General features: G+C 38.1%; 1 protein-coding gene across 5 annotated transcripts in view; it reads left to right on the plus strand.

The window, feature by feature from the left end:
- The window catches only part of LOC135216687 (zinc finger homeobox protein 3-like), a 248,570-nt gene that overhangs the window by 198,228 nt on the left and 28,875 nt on the right, over positions 1 to 21,467 (plus strand). For 2 of the 5 annotated variants that reach the window (XM_064252093.1, XM_064252096.1), the window contains exon 1: positions 1,022 to 1,952. The exons of 1 other annotated variant lie outside the window; for it this stretch is intronic. The gene's annotated coding sequence lies outside the window, so the exon portion shown is untranslated. Of the gene's footprint in view, positions 1 to 1,021; positions 1,953 to 21,467 lie in introns of those variants that run through there. 2 more of the 5 variants (XM_064252097.1, XM_064252098.1) reach the window with 1 other exon arrangement.

Here is a 21,467-nt window from a genome sequence, read left to right on the forward strand (position 1 = left end):
ATATATATATATATAAGAAATTCTGTAATCAGATACTTAAATATATCGTATTTCTGATGCTAGGTTGATGTTCATGTAAGCCACTTCCAAAACTCTTCAGTACCATCGGAAAATAAATCTGATATATTTACCGAGCCATTTATTAGAAGTGAATTTTTTTCTTTTCAGCGAAATTTAATTTTCACAATTAAAATTTTTCATGGAATTATTTGCCTTAGGCGAAGTTTATACTATAAATATTTGTAATGTACTTACATAATGTTCGTGATGTCTTGGGTTGTCAACACAGGTTTCACTTTGAATGTAGCAGACAAAAGTAAAGGAACGAAAAGTAAAGAAACGTTCTGCAGCCCTGTAGAAAATCTGTTTTTGTACAAGGAAAAACGCCACTTGTTCGAGCTCTCTCTCTCTCTCTCTCTCTCTCTCTCTCTCTCTCTCGTATCACCAGTGTCACCCTCCCACTTACTCTCTCTCTCTCTCCCGCACCGTCTTCTTCCTCCGAAGGAATGTTCATCACGAGAAATATTGCCGGAGTGGAGGTGAGAGGCGAAACGAGCGAGAAGGTGACGGGACGGCTGGAAAATGATGCTTCTCGATACGAGGTGTGGAAGTTGGTTTGGCAGTGGCTGAAGGAGGTGATGCAGAAGGTGTGGGTGGGGGCGTGTAGCGAGGTTTGATGGTGGCGCCTGTTGCCCCTGGAAGAGTCAGAATTTATGATGCCGTAAAGTGGTGTGTGTGCGTGTGCGAGGTGTTGGTGGGATGTGGTCGGTAGGTCTCCTTCTTCTCCAGCTGCTGTTGCTGCTGCTGCTGCATCTCTTCCCCTTCGGTGGTATTGGTGGCAGCCGCAGCTTCTGGGCGACAGTGGCAGCGGTGGTGACGATGTGATGGTCGCCGCCCGCTAAGAGCCTCGTTTGCATACCGTGGAAGGGGGCGTGGCTGGGCGGTACTGAGGGCGGAGCCAGGGGTGGGCGGCGGTCGTTTATTGGTCGGCGCGGTGGTAATTAGCAGCGGGGTCGGAACGGGGCAGTCGCCTCCAGTCCGCCGCAGATACTCAAAGCGGCTGCATGACAGTCCGTGCTGGTCCGCCGCAGAGGAACGTGCCGTGGACCCTTGTAGAGTAGAGACGTCAAGAGCGGCCAGTGTGAAGGAATAAACGAAGGGCTTTTTGCGAAACGGCGGTGCGAGGAACTATCACGGAAAGAGAAGCGAATCTAAGGAGAGACGAATAAGGAACGAGCGCGGTTTGAAGGAATACAGTCAGTCTTCTCTCTCTCTCACTCGAAGTGGATCGTGAGCCAAAGGATAGTTGTTTTTGACGGCAGTTGACAGCCAGCTGCAAAAGTCGTAGTTGTTGTAGTAGTAGTGTTGTCACTGCCTCAGTTACAGTGTTGCCGGAGGAGCACTCAGTGTATTGTCGCGGGGCGCGCTTCCCCCCTGCGCTTCTCATTTCCATATGGGCGCCCCCCCCGCGGGGAGGTGGCGGTGGTGGTGGGCCAGCCCGCGCATACTCGCCGCCACATTTACCTACTAATTCTCGCCGAGGCGTCGTCATTAGGATGTGCAGACGGTGGGTGGCGGTCGCGGAGGTGCCACGCTAGTGATAGTAGTTGTGCATGTGGAGGAGGAGGAGTAGTGGTTGTTGTGGCCGCTCTCGCTCTCTCTCTCTCTCTCTCTCTTTCTCTCGCTCGCTCTCTCGCTCTCTGTGGTGTGTGTTTTGGTGGCACATGGTGCTAGTGAAGGGCACGGCACCACCTGCACGTGCACCACGTCACCTCCTCCTTGTGGCAGCACGAAGCCAGGGCACGGTGGCGACACGGCCGCCCATACCCCTACATCATCACTACATTACACGCCACCATACACAGGAAGAGGGGGGCGTGCACCTCACGTGCCCAGGCCAGTGGCAGCACGATTATGTGGCACTGCCTGGCCCTGCACGATGTGGACCTCAGGTAAGACTATGGCACTGATAGCTAAATCATGATGTGACACAAAGCATTTGATCGACTTCTTGAATTCTTCTCGCAGATTCTTCTCCTTCACTCGGACACCGACTTGTCTTGTTCCAATGTAGAATTCTTAACGCTTTGTGTCTCTAGTTTTACTTTGACAGGATCCCAGCTGAAGTTTCTCTCTCTCTCTCTCTCTCTCTCACTCTCTCTCTGTCATTAATCACTTGCCTCAGCCCCAGCGGTATAAGGTCCTCAAAAACAGCTTTGTACATAACAATACCCTTTGTGATGTGAGCCTTAAAATATGTTAGTGAGATAATGTGATAAAGGAGTGAATATCGTGAGTCGAGCATACTATGTAGGAAAACATGATATTCAGTATGGATTTTCTTCAATGGAATCTGCTTGTTGTTAAATTATCTTTTTAGTCATTTTTGGACTTAGTTGCCGTTTATTTTGTTTTGCGTCCTTTGTATTGAATTGCCAAGTTAAAATAAAACGCAGTGAAATACGTTTTTAAAGCCTGTTTTTATAAACAAGGGAGACCGTCTTGTGTTTGCTGTAAATAAATGTTCCTCCGTGTTGTGAGCAGTGCTTCGTGATTTAGCCTTAAGGAATAAACGAGTGCAAAAACCATAAAAAGGAGTAAATAAAACAAGCACGAAGTAACGTGCTTCAAGTGACAAAGTTTGGTTCAATCCCTAAAATTGCAATGGCATAAACTGTAACGTGGTGACGCTGTTAAAATGAAAAACATCCAGTTTGTTGCGCTAGTTTCAGCCATCACATATTTACTGATTTTAAAATGTAAACGAACTTGTTGACACGGAGTAACGGAACACTTAACGCACATTTTGTTTTTTCTTTTCTCTCTCTCTCTCTCTCTCATCATCTTCTCCTCGTTCCCTCCCTCCTTGTTTTCTTTCATCCCCTTTATCTTGCGCCGGAAACCTGCGGTGGGGGTGAACCGGACTCAGTGGTAGCCTCTCCGGAACTTCCTCCAAGAAACCCGATTGTGGCCGATAGCCGCCGATAGGAATTGCTGTCAATGTTAAGACTCCACCGAGTGAGAGCGTTTCCTTGAAATTCTTTGTTATTTTCTGTTAGGACCTTCATTTGTCGCCTCGCGATCATAGTTTGTGGACTTAGTGATTTTTTTCCCCACAATTCCTCTTAGCCGGCGAGAGAGAGAGAGAGAAAGAGGGAGAGAGGGTCCACTTACTAATTAGCTAATGGACTAAAGCTTACTGCAGACTACAAAATGAGTATTTTCCCCTTGGCTGTTTCATTTTATGTAATGGAAAAGTTGTTCAGGAAAAACATGCATTTATTTCATTAGCTGATTTTTTAAGACTCGCTTCTCTGGAAATCATTAGTAGCGATACGCAAACAGCGCTTCAAAGTTCTTGTCATGAATTTATTTTTGGTGATGATGTGCCATTGCTGAAATAAATATATACTGTCGCCTTTTTATTTTATTTTATTTCAAGAAGAAAACACATTTTATTTTATCGTGACAACATTGGGCGGAGGTTCGATGCATTATTTTCACCGCCAATTCGAAGTAATATTAAACATTGAAATAATAAGAAAATGAATGCTATGACTGGCTCTGCTGCAATTTGGTATCTTGGATTTTTGTCAGTAATATTATTTGCATTCCTGTTTTATGACCTTTAAAATTGCGATTTGGATATCTGTGTTATTCCGTGCTGCTCTGAACTCAAAAGAATTGGTATATGTGCCATGCCTTTGTCTGCCGATGACGTACTGAAATGACAATGTTCTTTTAGCTTTGGAATTTTCACCGTTAATTTTGAAACAAGTTAATCATCATAGATGTGAATTCTTTGAGTATTTTTATAAAATTGACCGAATTTCTTTCCAGGAAAAGTGCTCTTGGAAATAATGTGCTAGTTGAATACAATAATTCATTGTCTTCAAAGCCCTTTTTGTTTCTGTATATATTTTATATATATATATATATATATATATATATATATATATATATATATATATATAGTTATATATAGAAGTATTTTATTTTAAATTTTTTTATATACGCTTATTGTTATTTATGGTTAATCTTCGAGGAAAGTATATAACAGAATTTTGTTTGCAAAATGTTCGATGGTTATATACCGGGTTAAGATATGTTTTTTTTTTTTTCCTTTACTTGTATGTTGGAAAGAAAACAAAATTCCATTTGTTTCTTACTTGCTTTGATTTTATTGCACATAAATTGGATACCGTATGGAAGTCCAATGTAATAGTGTATCTTTTATTTTCGATGTTTCAGTATTTCAGAAATACCATCAATTTCCGATAAATATTTCTCGTGAAGCTGAAATACGCCACATTATTTGGGCTGATATGTTATTAACGTGTTCCAAAGTCGTCAGTTCCTTTTGAATCTAGATACAGGGATTGCAAAGGAAAGAAGTAGATGAGACACTTTTTGATTTATGGCTTCCCTCCTCTTGAGATTTATGGTCAATTTAAAAATAATATATTTTACATATTATAATGTTAGTTATGAGTCTTTCGTTACAATAACGCAAGCGAATACGTATGTATCATATTACAAACGCATACGCAGATAGGGTATCCTAGTAGAGCTGGTGATGAGCTCTGTAACAAATTTGGGATCATATTATGTTTTTGACGTATTCTAAAGTCGTCAATTCCTTTTGAATTTATATACAGGGATTGCAAAGGAAAGTAATAGATGAGACACTTTTTGATTTATGGCCTCCCTCCGACTAAGATTTATGGGCTGTTTGTAAATAATATATTTTACATATTATAATGTTAAGTATGAGTAATTTGTTATATTAACACACACAAACATGTATCTTAGTTCAAACTCACACGCAGATAGACTAGCCTAGAAGAGCTGGTGATGGCTCTGTAACAAATGTGTTACTGCGTGATACTGCAAGTTTAGTGTAACAGCTGTAACTGCTGTTGTAGTCACCGTACCCGTGCTATTTGATTTACGTTCAGCGGGCTGATCACACTCCTCTTTCACATATGTGGTCATGTCCTCTCTCCCTTTCCCTGACATGTCTTTTTTCCTGTTATTGCATGTGATTTTTTTTGTAGTTATCTCACAATGAATTTTATATTTGCATGAATTTTTTCATTTTGCAAATAGTTATTACCATTAATCCTCTTTTGTATATGCATGCAAATATAGAGTAGATGCTATTGTGTGTAAACCCAGTGAATTGATAAGGTGGAGATGATTGAGAAATGTTCTGTTTTAATATATTCACGCCTCCCGAAACACCCACTCATACTCCAGTATTATTTATTTTTTAATTTCATTGCGGAAAACGCACAAGAAGCGATGTCTTTGAATTAAAAAATGCCATGAAAACAGACACTACCACCCTCATCCTTCAGTTGCTCAATCAGAGGTGAACCCCTTGGGCGTTAAGCTTCCAGAGCGCTGTTTCTTGCACCCACACAAAACCATGAGTAGCACATCGAAAATAACTTTTGCATGCAGTGACCTATGTACTGTAGTAAACTTCTCTTTCGTGTAAGTGACCCGGCAAATACGGTGTTGTTCCATGATCATTCGATTTCTTGCTTAATCAGACAGAAAATGTAAAGTAAAATGATTTTTGCACCTACGTAAAAGTTATCTACTGACAAGAGGCGAATTTCGGTTCTGGTAAATTTGGCTGTCCTTTGTGTCTCCATTTAGTTATCTATATGTGCTAGTTATCTTCATAAATATGCGTCTATACACACACACACACACACACATATATATATATAATACATACATATATATAAACCCAGGTAAAGGAAATAATTTCTTCGATATTTTGGAAATAATTCCTTTGTCGAATTTTTAACTAATTGTTTAACGTTATTGGTGAGAAACGTAAAATTAAGGGAATTTTTGCGTTTATTTATGTGTGTATCTTCATCCTGAAAAGCTGCTCCTTGGGAGGCAGACAGTGGTCGTGGATGTCCAACTTGCGGTCTTTATGTCAAAAGTTGCTAGCGGAGGAGCACATAATCTTCTAAGGCAATTTAGATTTTACGTGGGCCTATAGTTTCTTGTTCTTACGAAAGATCGTATAGGTAGAAAAGGGGGAGAGAGAGAATGAAGATGAAGATGGTGACGTGATAAGGAAAAGAAATGAATGATTTTGTCTCCGACTGTACATGGTGTTGAAATTTAGCCTTTCATCCGTATTGTATTTAGTCCTCTCTCTCTCTCTCTCTCTCTCTCTCTCTCTCTCTCATATACCTATATATATATATATATATATATATATATATATATATATGTGTGTGTGTGTGTGTGTTTGCTTAATGTTGGTCGCTTATGATGTTGTTCAAGTTAATTTCCAATATTTAACTGTGTTTTGACATCTAACTAGTCTTTGTTTATGTATTCAGAGAAATACTACAAGAGGTTTTTTTTTTTTCTCACTGCCTGCTGGCACGTCGACTAGCCGCCTATGTACCAGTTCTGCGATTTGAAAGGTGATATAAATTTAAAGTGGAAGATATAAGGATATACATCAGTCACTAACTATTTCTCATAATTCTCTTGGACATGTACTGTGATCATATGATGCATAGTTTTATCACAAGAACGAATTGAATGTATAATCACATACACGGGGTTCTGTCCCTATAGATTTAGTGTCTGCGTTCGTTGTTACCAATATAATTTATTATTAATTGATATTAAAAGTTTGAATTCAATACTAAAATACTAAGTTATTATTGAAAACCAATGCTTTGCCTCATGTTAACTTTTCTTTTTATTTCTTATGAAAGTTAATTGAATCCGAGAAGAATGATTTAGTAACAGAAATTTAAAAAATTCGATCAGTATGGAATTAGGTTTTAGCATTCTTTTTGCTTTTTTCGTTCGTGTAAGAATAGATTGACGTTATATTAAGAAGAGAAATCGATGCTCGAGTAGACATTTTTACACATTTGCGTTTAATTGACAAAAGTTTTATTTTTTTTCTTTATCAATTTTTGGCCCCAAAAAAAACCTTTCAGTCTACTTTGTTTACTTTTCTTCCTCTTAAGAATCGAACATGAACCTTTTCCTGATAACTTACAATTTAGATAAGTCGTCGGTGTTATTGTCCGAAGGGCTACTCATTCCATGTGAGTGATTTATATTATATATATATATATATATATATACATAATATATATGCATATGTGTGTGTATACATAATGCTACTGATGTTTTTGTATTGTTAAAGCCAGGAATATCAACTGAGGCAGACAAGCTATTTCATTTACCCTCGGGGAATATATAGAAACAAAGACAGAGAGGTTAAGGGAAAATGAAACGATTTTAAAATTAAAAGCTTTGTGTAATTACTCTGTTTTTAAGAAACTAGTATTCATACATACAGATTTACCTCCACGCATACTATATATATATATATATATATATATATTATATATATATATATATATATATATATATATATATATTTGTGTGTATGTGTGTATACTATTTCAAACGTTAAATTTGAAACAAAAACGAGAATTTGTGGAAACTAGGACAGAAGGGTCATTAAATATATGAATGCTAAATTGCTATATATCCTGCCTCTCCAGGTATTTTTTTTTTTTTTTTTTTTTTTTTTGAGTATCGTTGTTTGCGATGAGTTTTTTTTGATGATATATAAACCGTATGGCAGTAGTCGACGGGGAAATTAGTTAAGAGATCAGTTAAGTGTCAAGCACCGGGGAAAATTTTGACTTGCATTCCCAAACTATCGTGCACAAACGGGAGTATTTTGGTATGGGAGTATTTTACAGACTTGTTTATTACATATATATATATATATATATATATATATATATATTATATATATATATATATATATATATATATAATGACGTGAGCGGGAATAAGTAGTCTATATAACAAAAGGAGAGAGGAATAAGAGTAAGGAAGTAAGAAGTCGAAACTGGCACCTTTAGCATGCAACACAGCCAGCCTCTCTCTCTCTGTAAGGCATTTTTACAGCGTTATAAAGTCTAAAGTCGGTGGGTTCGGGTGGCCCGGTGTTCTCTCCCGTGTTGCTTTTTCGGGGGTACCGACCCCCTTTTTCTATCTTCTCTAGTAATTGTTTTTCTCTTGTCTGATGATTCTTTGTTGTTGTTTCATACACTGATTTTCCCATTAGCTTTTAGCTAAAGCTTTAGCTTTTCAACTTAGCCTTCTAAAGTGGAATGGTTATGCGTAGTAAGTTGGCCCGAACTGCTGTTGACAAAGTACAGTAGTTATCTTTGTAGGATATATGCGCGTGTTTTGTGATACGTTCTCGTTTCAGTTTGTCTAAAATGTTGTTGTCATTTATTTGTTTAATAATCATAAATTCTTAAATGTAACTTACATTTTATTGAGCGGTTGTTTTGCCTTTGGAATCATGTTAATGTTACAGGATCCTTTTCCAATTGATTCCAAGTTCATTCTAATATCAGTCCACAGATTTTTCATTGCCAATTTCTTGTCATTAATAAAGACTTATTTTTGCGTGTTAGGTCTAGATCACAGATGATTCGTCTTGTCAGGAAAAGTCTTGGTTTGTATTTTGCATTTGGAACGCTGTTACGTGTTTAACTCTTTATCCAAAATTTTCTGTTCGTGCATGCATCATGCCTATATATTATATATATATATATACTATATATATATATATATATATATAATTATACATACACATATATACACACACACACACACATATATATTATATATATATATATAAATATATATATATATATATATATATATAATAATTGCAAAATGGATGAGGAGCATTTAAGAGTAAAAAACGGATGAGCATTTCCGTTTTTCACTCACCGACTAACTACAATTCTTCTGATATCTTGAGGAGCTAAGGACGATTGGTTGGAAAGAAGCGGGTACATCTACTTGCAATATATTATTAGTTCTTTCTTCCGGAAAAAATCAGTAAACATGTAGCAGGATTGCGTTTTTAGACTTAAGTTAAAAATGAATAGAAGACATATTGATATATTATATATATATATATATTATAATATATAGTATATATATATATATAATATATATATATAGTAGTATATATATCTATATATATATAATATATATGTGTGTGGTGTGTGTGTGTATGTAGAAGGATTGCGATTTTGGACTTAAGATAAAAATGAATAGCATATACGTATATATACTATATATAAAATCCAAAAGCGCAATCCTTCTACATGTTTACTAATTTTCTCCGTAAAGAAAGAACTAACGCAGATAGATGTAGTACCAATGTGCCTCTTCCAACCACGAATCGTCCTCTGTTCCTCAAGATATATCAGAAGAATTGTGGTTAGTCGGAAGGGGCTCTTGTGAGGGAGAAAAATGAAAATCCTCATTCGTTTCTCTTAAATGCTCCTCCTTCATTTTGCATTACGTCACTTCGCCCTTTCCGCCAGAATAAGGGAGAAAAAGATGTGTCATCTTATTGCATGCAACAAACTCTGTGTTCTACACACACACACACAGCTCTTCCTCTAATTCATTATTGTTTCATTGATTTGGAGGGAGACTCCAAAGCGTATTGTCAGCCCAGTTTATTTCCCCCATTCCGGTATGGCTTCTACTACTAATATGCTCTCTCTCTCTCTCTCTCTCTCTCTCTCTCTCTCTCTCTCTCTCTCTCTCTCTCCGTAGTGTAGCCTTTTCTTCTTTCCTTTCTTTGGCAGGGACTTGTCTTTACGTATCGTCATTCAAGCCCGACCATCCGATTCTCGGAAACATTTTCCATTCTTCTTCATTTGGAAATGACCTTTCTCTCTCTCTCTCTCTCTCTCTCTCTCTTCATATTTCCGGAAGTTTGTATTTTGTCATTTTCTGTGCTAGCCCCTTTTCAAGTTATTTTCATTTCATTTATAAAGGTAATCTTCCTTTTTATATTTTGCATTCCAGATATCTCTTCGTATTTTTTTGTATTTTTTAAATAATATATAAGCATTTTAATAGTTAATGAGAGAATGTTTTTCTTTTGTAGTTCAATATTTTCTTCGCTGACCTGTTTTTCATTTTGTCACGCTTCTAATGCCTTTTCTGACGGCGTGTTGTCAGATTTTAGATTTCCCTATAACTACTACTAAATCCCGCTGTTTGTTTTTCGACACTAATTCTACCGGAGAGAAAAATAAAAGTCCGATTACATTATATCAGGTATCGAGATTCCAGCTGTTTTGCGAGCTCGTACGTGCCTTATATGTTATTGACTGAAACGTTACGTTTGACTATCTATCGAATCCAAAATACCATATCTATCTATGAATGGCTGTGGTTGTGCTTCAAAATTCTGTTTGCAGGTGAATAGCAACCAAATATATATTTTCTCTACAAGCATGAATCAATTTTTTTCATCTCTCTCTCTCTCTCTCTCTCTCTCTCTCTCTCTCTCTCTCTCTCTCTCTCTCTCTCTCTCTCAGCTTTTGATCGAGAATCCGTATATAAAACAGGAATGGACGGCACTCTCTCGGTAAGATTTTCACTCCGCAAAGCATGATGTAGCCTCGTGAAACTCTGATAATGTCGCTTATTCTTTACAGCCGGATATCTCTCCGAAAGAGTCATAAATATGAAAGGAAATGGCATTAGAATGAGCTCTGATTAGCGCCTGTTGAGATACACGTCGCTTGCTTTCGGATGGCATGACTAAGACCAGAGAACTCGTTGTTTTAAACAGCTGCTATGAGTGCTTCCGCTGGTATCGTTATATATATATATATATATTATATATATATATATATATATATATATATATATATATATATATATATATATACACACACACACATATATATACATATATAAACTGTTTATTAGTATTTGTGTGCATAGGGAACGTATTTCATATCTAAAGTTGATCGAGATTTTCTTTTAATGCATATTGAGAAAGACGCATTGGAATTTTTGTCATTAGGAGACTGTATTCGGAGGAGCGTTCATATAATGTTTTTCAATTTGACATTTCGATGTCAGTACTTTAGTGTAGACAGTGTAGATTATGAGCACACCTTCCGCATTTGATTTCTCCTCCTTTTGTCCCTTTCCGGTGCTAAAAAGCACAATAGGGTAGAGAGAGGATAGTTTACAAGATGTTGTTTTCTCACTAGTAACATGTAACCAAGGCATGAGTAGTTATTCTGTTATTGTGAATAGTAGAACGACACTGAAAATATTGATAATGAAGGTGGTGGTCCAGTAAGTTTTACGCGACGTATTGATTGTGGAAAAGGGTGTTAACAATTTATTCATTTGCATGGCCAATCCCCTACCCCTCGAGTTCAGCGAAAAAGCAAAAGCTACCTACGTTGTCCTTTGTATTCAAGAAAAATAACGGCCATTAAAAACCGCCTTTAGCATTAATAAATGATGAATTCATCGGCGGAGTCGTATTGACGTTTCCTTCATTTATTGATACAACAACAGCGCCAGCATAACAACGAGATATTTAGTCAGGTTCTGTCGAAATCTTCCCTCGTTCACGAAAATGTATATACGCTATCTATATGGCTGAATGTAGTAGGTACTCGCCACTGAAGAAGTGCTTAGTGTGTTGTCAGTCATGTTGCGACTGCATTTTAAAATACATAGCAAAAATCGTTTACCTCTCCTGAGAACGATAGAAGTGCGCTTCCGCCGATTTAAGTTCGTTTTGCATCATTTCTTACATTTTTTAAATCAGTGCAGAGGTATCGCTCTTTCTCTATCTTCGTACCTAACACTGTTGTCCCAAGCTGTGAAAATATAATAATAATACGTAATAATTATAATAATAATAATTCTGAACTAGTATTTACATGAAAATATCTGGCTACTGGCGTACTGCTATATAATGTAATGAAACGGAGAAGGGAAGGTTTTTCTGTTAGGCTTGAAAAAAAAACTTTTTTTCTCTCTCTTTTTTGCGCTGGAGGTGATGTATTGTTGGGTTGAGATAGTCGTTGGTGACATTAGATTTAATTTAACGTCTTGGAATTTGTAATGTAGATGGAAGAGGGTGAATTAAATCTGTTCCGAAAGTAGGCCTAATTCACTGTCTTGGAATTTGTAATATAGAATCCAAAGAAAAAGTCTCTCTCGTTGGAATTGGAAGATGAATTCATTGTCTTTTGAATTTAGGAATTGAACCAGCGTTCTGAAGATGTAGTCTTCGAATTTCACCCTACAGACTTAATAGTAAGCATATCTTATAGTTAAATGTCAATGTTAACAGTAAGCTACATTTCAATGCGAATAAAATGAAAACCAGTTCTTAAGAGCATTATATCAACAGTTTCTCAGAACTGACGGAATGGTAACTATTTAGGTGGGGCAAACGGTTTCACACCAAAATTAAGTAGTGGGTGATGATTAAAACAAATTAATTCATTAGCGTAACAAAAATCTTATATCATTCTATCTGTATATCATTTCGTAAGGTTACAAAATTTATCCTTAATGTTGCATAGGGTTTAATATTCGCTGAGGTATTGTTTTTTTGTTATGTTTTGATGTCTTTGTTTCTTAACGAATTTTGTGGGTAATTTTTGGAACTATATTTCAATCTCCCTCTGTTCTCTCTTAAGTTAAATATCATTGCTTTTTACAGTTAGAATGCGCTATTCTATTCCAGTAGTTATTGAAGTTTGAATTCGCTGGGTTGTTGACAGTCATATCGTTATCTCTTCGCACGGTGTTATGTGTAGGTCGGTAACCAGATAATTTGCAATTTAATCTTAATGATAATTTTGATCTTGTTATTAATTTGAAATGACCGAAGAGAAACATAATTTAACAGCACCAGTCTCTTAATTTACAGTTGTAGTGTTCCGTATTCCGAATTCTTACTATGACTTTCAAGGACTGATAATGGTTCCAACAAACACACCTACCGCTCAGTGAAGATAGCAAAGTTGAATGAATGATATAGCATCTACTTGGAATTATGGAACATAGAGAAAAACGAAGAAGCTCCGAGTTCAAAGACAAAATAAGGAATCGATACCAAAGTCTATGGTTAATGAGCATGGAAGTAAAGCTCGCATGCAACTGCCGGGTCGGAGGTTAAGCACATCTTAAGCGTTGCTTTAAAACCAGGCGCGTGTGATTGCGCATAAACAGATCTTTCCTCCTCCCTAGGTTGGCCAGTCGTCCGTCATTATATTCCGTCGCACTAGCGTACCCTTGATGCTCTTCTAGGTAATCAACTGGCTCTGGCAGTGTTCTAATAATGCTGTCGGGAAGCCTAGAATAAACTGGTTTGGATAGGCTTGCTTTTAAATGGCTTCGCCGAACGCGTGAAATACCTGCGTTCTGAAATATGAATTTCCATTTAGTACTATTTGATGTCGTAATGGAAGTTACTTGGTTTTGTAGCTTCGTGTGTGATGGGGATGTAACATGGCGCTTGGAAAGAGTATATATATATATATATATATATATTATATATATATATATATATATATATATATATATATATATATATATATATATATATTACTAGGATTTATGTGTTCACATAGTACTTTAGTCGCTATTAGGTTTCCACGTTTGTTTTCTTATCGCTTCTTTCTTTTTGACATGTGGGCGTTGATAAGGAAGGAACCTCTTGAATTGGGCAGCGATAGACCATTACGGCTTTTAAGCTGCGTTGACGTAAGAGTCACTTTTCCGTTGCGATTGATAAGTGATTCCTTTTCCCCTTTCTCTTCTTCCACCGCCGTATCGCACTCTAGTTCGAGAGTAGGTTTCTGTACGGTTGCCGTCCACGGCATTCATTGTGTTGATTACGTTTTGCATTTACGTGTAGTCTGGTTTTCGTACAATGCCAAATTATTGAATTTTATTGATTACCCAACCCCACCTCTCTCTCTCTCTCTCTCTCTCTCTCTCTCTCTCTCTCTCTCTCTCTCTCGTCAAAGTTATTCTCTCCCCAACATTATGTATATTCTTGATTTGACATGTCAGTGGTAACCTAGTTATTATTTATTTAACAACTTGAGTTGCGTTGCAATTGTTCCTTTCGAGTATTCTTCAGCGAGAAAGTATTCCTTCTGTGCGAAGAAGAGTAAGCGAGTATAAAGGGTACATTAGCATTTGCTATTGCTAATATATACCATTCTGACTTCCTTCCATTCTTTCGTGAAAATGTAACCAGAAGATTGTGCACCTCGGTACTGGCAATTATGAATAAATTTCATCTTGGTGAATATTCTCCTAAGCAGCGAAAGGGATGTGAAGGTCCCCTTTGAATATATAGTCATTCTCCGAAGACATTCTATTTATGGTTTTTCGCGTTTCTTTTTTCTTCTTCTTCCCTCCAAGGTGTCGAAGTGATGCACGTGCCAGGACAGAATGACGCCATATCACAAGAACGTCAAGTTTCTTGCACTTCCATCGGCTTTCCTGAAATGGCGGTTATTTCTGCCCAAGAGGACGAGGTTCGACGCTTGTTTAAGGGCTTCATTCCGCCCTGTGTGTTTCTTATTTTTAATCTTTTATTTGATTTCTTCTGTTTTGCCGGTCTCTCTCTCTCTCTCTCTCTCTCTCTCTCTCTCTCTCTCTCTCTCTGATTTCACGTAATCGTTACTCTTCACTGCCTTGCACTCTTACATGAGGAGAGGTAAATGGCAATTTCTGTAGAAAGGAAAGTAAAATAACGTATAATTATTGATACTTTTCTATATATATATATATATATATATATATATATATATATATATATATGTAGAGAGAGAGAGAGAGAGAGAGAGAGAGAGAGAGAGAGAGAGAGAGAGAAAGGTGGCTTTAAAATGAAAAATAAAAAATGAAACAGACGGAGAGAGATGGGAGTTCAGTGACTGTCATTTATGTCTCGAATTAGCCTGTCTTTATGAAGGAGAGGAAAATAGCCTCCCTCCGCGCTTAAGTTTCTGTTCTGTATGTTAAAGAAGAACAACCGTCCTTTATTGCGTTATCTGTCGTTGTGTCGTCGTGGAGACTTTGATTGGTTCCTCAGCCACCCAGGCATCAATTCTGCAACTTGAAACTCGTCTCAGGGGAAGCGAGAGAAAAAAACCGAAAAATCGGAAGTGAGATTTTCTTGGCTTTTGATCTACCTGTGTGTATCCATTGTGGACTGATGACGACGACTCCAGCGGCCATTGCGGCCCTGATGCTAGTTGTTCCTCTGTAGTTATACGCCTCCTGGGAAATGGCTAATTTCTAGTGATATTTCCAGCAATTTAACCACTATAACGGCCTCCTTCCAGTCATCTCATGGAAAGGGAAAAAATGTATATATATCCTTTGGGATGTCCAACAGGCTAAAGTCGTCCGTGCGGTCTCCCGGCCCAGGAGCCAAAATGAATTGCGGCCGGATGGAAATAAGGGGTTAGCGGAGATTCTTTCTTGGGACGTTGCATGATCTGCAGACATCCTGTTAAAACTTCTTTGACGAATAAAATCCCCTTTTTGTGTCAGCCATTCGTGTTAGGGAACATCCACGGCGGCGATGTGGAGAGAGAGAGAGAGAGAGAGAGAGAGAGAGAGAGAGAGAGATTATTCTCTTCTTAATCGGCATAATTTTTTGGGGGGCGGGGGGAGGGTCTCGTATTTTTCAACCAAAGCTGAAGTCATTAATGTTTGCTGAACTTAGCTTTTAGTTCCCTCAAAGCTTTCCTCTTCTCGGTCATACCTAACCAGCATCTGCCACTTAACGCTTAAAAGACTTAATTTACTGAAGGTCTCTCTCTCTCTCTCTCTCTCTCTCTCTCTCTCTCTCTCTCTCTCTCTGTGCTGTGTTAGCGCAGATTTCATATATTTTTATCTCTCAATATGGCTTTGAAGGTTATTTTGAACGTTATTAAGGTTATATAGAAACACCATTTATTACTCTCACAGAGTAAGCGGTAGCGACGACCCGTATGGTCTTCCGTGTCGGTAATTTTAATCCCGATCATTTCGGCGTTAAAGAAGATATCTATTTTACAAAATGTTATTAGTTGAAATATGTCACTTTATAAAGTGCTCCTTTCATTATTAGTTTATGGATACATATATGGCCGCATGATCGGAGTACATAGGAAACTAATGATGAAGTTTCTTTCTACCGCCTTTGTTGTCAGAAAAGCAAAGAGTTTTCATGTCTGTAGGGGATGGGGAGAAAAAATCGTCGTAAAAAAAAGGTTTTACATAATTACTTGTTTTGTGGCTCCCTCTGATTCCTTTGCTTCTGATAGCAGTTCGTGAGGCTGTCAGATTTGTTAAAGGATGAAATCGATCTACGTAGAGTTGATTTGATCCTATGAGGTTTTGCCTAAGGAACTTATTGTTTTAATATTTCAGCTATATTCAGAGTTTTGTTCATAATTACTCATTTAAGGCAAATGTTGTGAAAAAATGGTACAATCAAAGTGATTAATGTCCGTTTACATAGAACAAAGGGAGGACAGATTAGAATTATACTTCGGGTCGTATGCTCTCGGAAATATAACTCCCCGTTTTTTTTTCTTTGTTATATGTGTATGGTCATTTTTCATCTTTATACACACAATTTACTATATATATATATATGTATATATATATATATATATATATATAGTATAATCTATATATAATATTATAATTATATAATATATAATATATATATTTCTAACACACACACACACACACAGAGAGAGAGAGAGAGAGAGTTTTACCAATTCGTACCGTTAATACTTCATGTAAGATGGAGTCGAGTTGTGAGGGAAGTGAAGCTTGGACCTCGACGCTCATTCTACTGATTACCAACGAAGGTCGAGAGGTTGTTTGGTTGAGGTGTGAGGAGGAAGAGGAGGAGGTGTATCGGGAGGAAAGGAAGAGACCGCTTTGAAAAGTGATGATTGAGGTTTGAGAATACTAGTGCCGACATAACTGAGTATCGTTTGTTCAAGTCAGTATAGTTACCATTTCGGTTAAATTTTATTTCATAAGGGTTTCTATTTCACTCTTGGGTGACGTACATGGACGGCAATGGTTATAGTTGTTGCATTGCTGGTTGAGGCTGTCTGCGGAACATTTTCGCTCTTGTATTTCTATGGCGTTTCATTTTTCTTGGCCGTGTTGGGGTACTGGCGCTGGTTAGTGAGGCACACATTGCGTCTAACCATTTCAAGACATTCATTACTGAAACTGGCATCAGATTACCGATGATCAAATCATGATAGTGTTCTAAAATTAATTGATTATATTCGGGGCCACAGTTAATGTCTCAGCAGGACGTTCCTGTGTTCCAGATATCACACAGACAAACAAAAGTACACCTGAAGAGGAGGAGGGGGCGGATAGTCTTCAGGGAAGTAGGAGGGCCACTTCACGAAATAATGCGTCGGCCAAGCTACACGTCACATCACGGCCTCCGCCAACAAACAAAAGAACAATGGAGGCCACACTTTTAGCTTAATCCGATATCCCTTCACTTCCTCTCTCTCTCTCTCTCTCTCTCTCTCTCTCTCTCTCTCTTCCCGTAGTAACCTACCCCTTTATACCCAGCCATTCCTGTGCACCCACCCACCCTTCCATATATCCTCGGTGTCCTTTCCTTCGTTTCTCTTCTTTCCAAACATTCAGCTTGAACTCGCTTCCATAGAGTATATTACGAAGCGCGAGGTCCAGTGATGCCTTGGAGAAGAGGCTTTGATTCTCCGTCCATCGCTTTTTCATCTCAAATAAATTCAAGATATTATTTGACACATGTTCCTGTTGCCTTGCATCCTTGACCAAGTTTTACGAGCGCTGATGCTCAAATTTCTGTTAACGCCTAAATAATACACTTTGAACGTCACTCCTATCGATGCGGTTGTTTATTACCCATCTCTCCACCAATCCAGGTTCATCTCGTCGTCGATGACCGTAGCTTTTGTGTCACCATTTTATCAAATCAAAGCTGTGGATAGAATGGATTATTTCATCTTCAGGTTATCCACCGATCGTGAGATACGACGCCAAAACAAGCGTGTCTTTTCAGAGTAATGACTCAGTCGCTGAAAATGAGGGATTCGTGATGATAAAACGCATCATGATTACAAAGTCCTTTGACCCCGATCGACCTTTGATGACGGGTGACCTCGTCACCGCGACGCGTCGCTTCAGCGTCGCCGCCGAGGCTGTCAATATAAGGGCTATGGCGCTTATGCCGATGGTTTGGTTTGGGCGGAAGTCGGGTCTGTTTCACAACGGGTATGATTATTGTCCTTTTAACACAGCTCTCTCTCTCTCTCTCTCTCTCTCTCTCATAAAGTTAAATTTTGTTTTTATAAATGCTTAAAGGATAAATGTTGAAAAAATATTTACTTTTACGCTCAAGAACATTTATTTACCAGAGCAGCTACTCTGATACGACTGCATGCGCAGACACTTAGGTGCTCATTAATGGCATCGGTGTAATTGCGTGACGACCCGCAAGCTTGGATGTTATATTGACATGTCTAAACTAAAGCTAATAATTGCCGTGTGAATCACACTTAAAGGTTAGAATGATAATGACTGTGGCGGTTGTGATGCTGTCGATTTTTAAGCGGAAGAATTGTTTAGCACCAATGAAGACATCCCTTTAGTGTCTCGTATTGATAGTAACAATAGTCAACATGAATGGTAGATCGACTAACAATATTCAACATTATTGGTAGGTCGACTAACACTAGTCAACATTAATGGCAGGTCGGCTACTTAGAGAAACTATTATTCCTCCAAGGTCAGCTAAGATCACTAGAACAATTTTCATCCGTAAAGCGGCTTCGAAAAAGTAGATTTACTATTAGTGCCGGTTACGGTATCTTGACGGAGTTTTGATAAAAGCTTAGCAGTATGTACGTATGCATTCTATTCTCTGTGTGTGCGCGCGCGCGCGTGCTTGTTTGTGTGTAGTGGTCTCTTTTCCATGTAGTACTGTAATTTTTGTGGGTTCTCTCTCTCTCTCTCTCTCTCTCTCTCTCTCTCTCTCTCTCTCTCTCTCTCTCTCTCGCGTAATATAGAGACTGATTGTACCTGCATTAATTGTTAAATTGCAAAAATTTTAGGCGAGGCGGCTGTTCATAAAATCCCGAGTTTTATTTCGGAAAGTGAGCGAGGGTAATTGTGAAGATATGAGAAGTAACATTATTAATAAGGGCGAATATGACAGGAATTGTTAATTGTAATCGGAGAGAAATTTAAGGCAGTAGTACCTCATTAAGGTCCGCGAAATTTCTTTCTAAGCTTTGGTAGGTAATTATTGTTTTTAACTTAACTGTAAAAAGATAAGACTCCTCGAGTTTAAGATAGTATTTGACTATATATACTAGATAAAAGTTTCATGTAAAACAAATAAGATATTGAATTACGAAAGAAAATATAATTTATTAATAGAAGGTTTCTTGAAAGTGTTCATTGAGTTGACGCGATCGCACGGACCTTATACATGATCAGGACTATTGCCAAAAGTGAAAATAAAATAAAATAATTATATATGTCGTCTTTTTGGTGAGGTATCGTGAAAACGTATTGCATCTCGTATTTCCTCTTAGTATTAGCCTCTTTTCATACATCCTTTGGAAACTGTATACATCTCCCTTTTTATCGGAGGGAATGGCTCCAGAGGGTCTGTCCTTCGAGTGTTCAGCCACTGTTTTAGGATAAGGTTGTTTGCCCCGTGTTTCTAATGGACGCGACCGATTAGAGTTGACTAGATAGATACCAGTTACACAGATCAATAGTAATGTAATCAGAGGCACAATAAAATTTAACAGAGCAATCCTAAGTTGCTCTGTCTCACCCTTGGAATCGAACTATAGACCTTTCTCTGGTAGAGCGAATATCATGTGCGCATATGTAGCAGTATTTTCTTGTAAACGTATTTAGTCTTGCCGATATCGGTACCAAATACCAAAGAAATTAGGCGGCGACAATTATATTGTAGTTTCGTTATTGTCATGTGTGTCTGCAAATAAAATGTCATGCCTTTAGTTTTCTTAAAAGATATAACTACCCATAATTGTTAGCCAGTGTTATTTACAAACGGCAAAAGTAGCGCACGACCGCCTTAAGAAATACCCTTAAAGGTGTTTTGTTAGGCGGACGGTACGAAGTCTTGAGAAAGTCTAAGGATGTAGTGCTCCCCTCTTCAGACTCCGGCCATTTTAAAGGGTGAGGCTAATAACATTTGTGTTGGCATGACAACAGCATAGCTACCCGCAAAGAGAGAGAGAGAGAGAGATCTTCTACACCTCTGGTGGTGAACGACCATGGTTTTCACGGATTATATTTTTTGTTTTGACCAATAAACAGTAAAAGATGAGCATTCTTTGGTTGTGTTAGAGTACAAACGGGCGAGTGGGTGGGGGGAATTTGGGGTGGGGGGGAATTTGGGGGTGGGGGGGGGGGGTTTGGGGGGGGGGGGGGAAAAAAAAAAACGCCCAGTGCGCAAGGATTCTGAGAGGGGAGTTTGGAAACTCATTCATTATTTTTCCCTCATCTCGGTCTGAGAATATTTAGAGATGGATCAATTAGAAAGAAGGTTGGCAGATATTATTAATCATTTTAAAGTAAACGAAATGTTTTAGGCATCAATACGACTGCCTCTCTCTCTCCCTCTCTCTCTCTTGTCGTTATTCAGCCCGTTCATATCTTTATCGCTCATCAGCCCTCGAAGGACCCGTATGCGATTCCTTGCAATCCATCAGAACTCCGCTCGACCTTCTTTCTCTAAGTTCTTTAGAGTGTGGCGTTGATAAAACAGTTCTTCTTAGAATAAAATTGTAGTAGCGTTATTGTTTACATTTCGTCAAATATTTCCGGATTCGCCGACAGTGCTTATATAGTGGAAGATGATAGTGTTTCGCTGTTCAAAGTCAGAAATTCAAAGATTGGCAAATAACCAAACGAGGAGGTTGCCTAAGGCTTTCTTTTCCTCCTCCCCTCAGTTCATCATTTGAATGTAATGAAGGAAAATTTACGAAAAAGAAAAGAGGAAAGACGGAGAAGAGTGGGGACTGTGAGAGGTGAATCGATCTATAGATAATTAGTATTGCAGACCATCCTCAAGTTCATTATTATCATCATTATTATTATTATTTGACGGCGTACTAAGATCACTTTGTTGTTCTGCACAGATTTTCTTTTATTTACTGAACCTGTTGAGTACAAGTGTATTTCAAGAGAAAAGAGACTGTGGCACTAGGCTGGGGAGAGGACCGTATCTGGCAGGAGAAGAGAGGCGAGGGAGGGAGTGAGGGGTTATGGAAAATGGTTTTATCGATGATAACGTCACTTCAAGGGAGGTCTGGGTTCTCTCTCTCTCTCTCTCTCTCTCTCTCTCTCTCTCTCTCTCTCTCTCTCTCTGTAGGTTAGTTTTTGTAAATATTGCGTATTGCGTAGATGTAAATAAATTTTCCTAATACTCGCTCTTAGTTTTACACACGCAATATGTGTGTATGTGTTATATATATATATATATATCTATATATATTTATATATAT

This window comes from Macrobrachium nipponense, chromosome 6 (genome assembly GCF_015104395.2).
Source record: "Macrobrachium nipponense isolate FS-2020 chromosome 6, ASM1510439v2, whole genome shotgun sequence".
Classification (NCBI taxonomy): domain Eukaryota; kingdom Metazoa; phylum Arthropoda; class Malacostraca; order Decapoda; family Palaemonidae; genus Macrobrachium; species Macrobrachium nipponense.